We start from the raw sequence: 3,850 nt of genomic DNA, 5'->3' as shown, positions 1-3,850 counted from the left end.
TAAGATTCAGGAACAAACCCCCTTTGTTTAGATTCCCAAACTGCTGAAAACTCCATTGTGTTTGGCAATTCCCTTTTCATTAAAATCCTTCAGAAAACACCCGTTGGTACTGTATTGAAAAAAAAAAGTTACATTTTCATAATACATTTTCATCAAAAAATAATCCAGTTTCTTTTTGTACAGGAATTTGGTTGGATGTGAAATATGAAAAAGCCTAAGCTCTAGTTTTCCCCTTGCTTGACTCAATTGCCATCTTCAGTCCAGATAGACAGAACAATTAGCTTCTTCTGTCGCATGATGCTGATTTTCGGGGAGGGGATGTGTTGAGGGAGAAGAGAGTGCACATGAACAGACTTGCGTTGTTCATGATAAGGCACATCAGGGCTGGGACACTGAAACACTTTCCTCTTTCCCACTAGGTTGCACCACTGGCTGTTCCCCCAGGCCAGTAATGGCATGAGTTAATGCAGAGGTTTCCTGGTTTACACCCAAAGTTAACATGATGCTAATAAGTTTGCAATCTTAGAAGCAATGTGCTTTGAAAGCTCCTGCAGATTTTGTTTGTGGGTTATTAATTAGAGAGAAAAAAAAATTCTCCCTGTTATTACCACCATAATGGATTTCACCTCACACGTTTTAAGTTCAACCTCAGATGGACCTCAGATGGATTTCATTTCCCATGCTGTGCATTTTGATGGTTTCAATCAATGAGATTTTGTTGAGTCAAAACCCGGGCAAGAAACCAATCCTGGTTACAATTTGACAGCGACCACTTCTGTGACTGTTCAAACCCATATAACGCAAAAATACTTCAACAACCAAATTAAGAGAGCTCCAAACTTTCCATGTAGAAATATTTCCTAACTTCACCCCTGAAAAGCCTGGCTCTAATCTTTACCAATGTGGTTCATTTTGTGAGCAGAGTGGGGTATTGAACCTGCCCATGGGGTTTACACAAGAACTTCATTTTGCTGGTTAGCACTGCCAGTGAAACTCTCACTCGCCAGGAGCGTGCAATCTAAAAATGTTGCATTTTGGGTTAGAATTATAGAATGATACACTACAGGAGGAGGCCATTTGGTCCATCATCCCAGTTCTTTCAAAGGGCTAACCAATTAGTCCCATTCCCCCTTTTCTTCCCCTGTAGTCCTGCCAATTTATCCCCTTCAAGCCCAATTCCCTTTTGAAAGTTAATGTTGAATTTGTTTCCACCACTCTTTCAGGCAGCACATTCAAGATCACAACAACTCACTGTGTAAAAAATGTTCTCATCTCCCCTCTTTTATCAATTATCTTAAATCTGTGTCCTCCAGTTACTGACCAATAGAAACGGTCCTTAATTATTCTATCAGCATCCTTCAATTTTTTGAATGCCTCTATTCAATCTCCCCTTAACCATCTCAACTTTGAAGAGAACAGCCCCGGTTTCTCTAGTCTCTCAGTAGCCCCGGTTTCTCGAGTCTCTCAGTAGCCCCGGTTTCTCTAGTCTCTCAGTAGCCCCGGTTTCTCGAGTCTCTCAGTAGCCCCGGTTTCTCGAGTCTCTCAGTAGCCCCGGTTTCTCGAGTCTCTCAGTAGCCCCGGTTTCTCGAGTCTCTCAGTAGCCCCGGTTTCTCTAGTCTCTCAGTAGCCCCGGTTTCTCTAGTCTCTCAGTAGCCCCGGTTTCTCCAGTCTCTCAGTAGCCCCGGTTTCTCCAGTCTCTCAGTAGCCCCGGTTTCTCCAGTCTCTCAGTAGCCCCGGTTTCTCTAGTCTCTCAGTAGCCCCGGTTTCTCTAGTCTCTCAGTAGCCCCGGTTTCTCTAGTCTCTCAGTAGCCCCGGTTTCTCTAGTCTCTCAGTAGCCCCGGTTTCTCCAGTCTCTCAGTAGCCCCGGTTTCTCTAGTCTCTCAGTAGCCCCGGTTTCTCTAGTCTCTCAGTAGCCCCGGTATCATTTCAGCAAATCTCCTGGGTTAACCAGATGCTCATCAACATCAAACTAGATTTTGAACTGGTGGAAAGTTTGCTAGTTAATCACCCAATGAAAACGCACTGTCACTCTGCGTGGGCTACATGAGCGAGACCAGTGACAATTCCAGCACAGAGTTTGCATCTCCTGTGAACGCTAGTTGGAAAATCCTCTCAAAAAAAAACTAATGTAATATCGACGATCGTGGGCTGAGGTTTTCCATGAATCCTCCTTCCCTTTGAGTGTAGGGAATGTCCACTCGAGGGAATCAGCTCTAACATTGAACCGTGAAACTGTTTTAAATCAATACAAACTGGGCAGTGTAACTTGGTGCACGTGCTGCAAGTTGCTGGCCGAAACTGCACCTTCCAGCACCACCAGACTGTGGTTTAACACCACCACTGAACAAGAGCAAGAACTGCTTGAGAATTCTGCCTGTACCAAAGGGGAAAGTCAGAGCTGGGCAATGCTGATTTCTGAAGACTTTAAAATATTTGGCTCAAAGGGAAGTAAGACACTGTCTTTTTGGTGATCAGGTAACAGATTATCTCTCCATGTGCTGTAGAAGTGCAATTAATATTGACAGAAGCGCTAACTTGTTGCAAAGGCAACTGCTGTAAACAGTATAGCTCTGTGTTTGGCATAGCACCAGGTTCCTCCCTAACAAAGCAGAGGGGATCATTTCCATACCCCATTAAAACCATAGGCCAACTTTTACATTCATACTTTACAGCAACTAGATAATCCTATGTTGTAACATTACGAGTTACACCTGACTTTGATGACACCAGTGATTTGTTCCCAACTCTGTTTGAAAGCACTGCTTTGAATTCCTGATTTTAGGATGCAGATTCCGATTGTTTGCTGGTAGCCGGATGCATTGATGAAATTTGATGATGTTACATTTCTGGTGGAAGTAGGCACCGGGAAAATACTCTGCATTATGTTTAATGGGCAGAATTTTACACTCGGTGTGCAGGCGTGTGGGCACGCGCCCAACACGCCCGAGTGTAAAATGATGCGATGATGTCGGGCACGATATTTTGTTCGGTGGGCATGCACCGGAGTCGGCTGCGCACCCGCCGATAATTAAAAGGCCTATTAAGGCCATTAACAAGCTAATTAAATTCAAATTTACGCTGCCTGTCCAAGGTTAAGGTTGACGGGCAGGCAAAAAGGCCAAGCGGCCTTTACATTTTTTAGGAAACCTCATCCACGAGCGGGATGAGCTTTCCTAAATAAAAAATAAACGTTAAATGAAAACTTTATTTTGGAATTAAAAACATGTCCCATCTCGTGTGACAGAGTCACATGAGGGGACGTGTTTTATTAAATTTTTACTGTCCTCATTAATTTTTTTAAAAAAACGCCTCAATCTCCCTGAGACAGCTCCGTGCCTCAGGGAGATTGAAGGGCTCTTCCGCGTGCATGCGCGAACTGTGCGCTAGGCCCGGCCCTCTCTCCCTCCTCCCCCCGCTCGCCCGCACAGGTAGTGCTCAGCGCCACCACTCGGGATCCATGCAGGGCGGCCTTAGTTGGCCCGTCCGACCACCTGCGTGAAATCGCGGAGCGGAGCCAATCGCGGGTGGCGGTCAGCTGCCCGACTGCCCCCACTGAGCACCCCAGCCAAGGGCAAAATCATGTCCATATATGTTCATTTTAAAAGCTGGAAATCCACGGGGAGCATGGAAACGCACCCGGAGGATGGGGTTCCCTGGTGGAAGTGCAATGAATAAAATTGGCCGTAAAACGGCCTGAATTTTTTGCTGATTGGGCGCCTGGGAGCAGATGGGAAACTGGTCCCCCCGACCACGATCGGGGCAGCCGGCGTGAAACGCGCGCGGAGAAAGGCTCAGCTCTGCCGGCGGGGGGGTGGGGAAGAGGGCGAGCGCCGGTGTCACCACCGGTGCT

Source organism: Cetorhinus maximus, chromosome 1 (genome assembly GCF_964194155.1).
Source record: "Cetorhinus maximus chromosome 1, sCetMax3.hap1.1, whole genome shotgun sequence".
NCBI classification, from domain to species: Eukaryota; Metazoa; Chordata; class Chondrichthyes; order Lamniformes; family Cetorhinidae; genus Cetorhinus; species Cetorhinus maximus.
Note: the sequence above shows the minus strand (reverse complement) of the source record.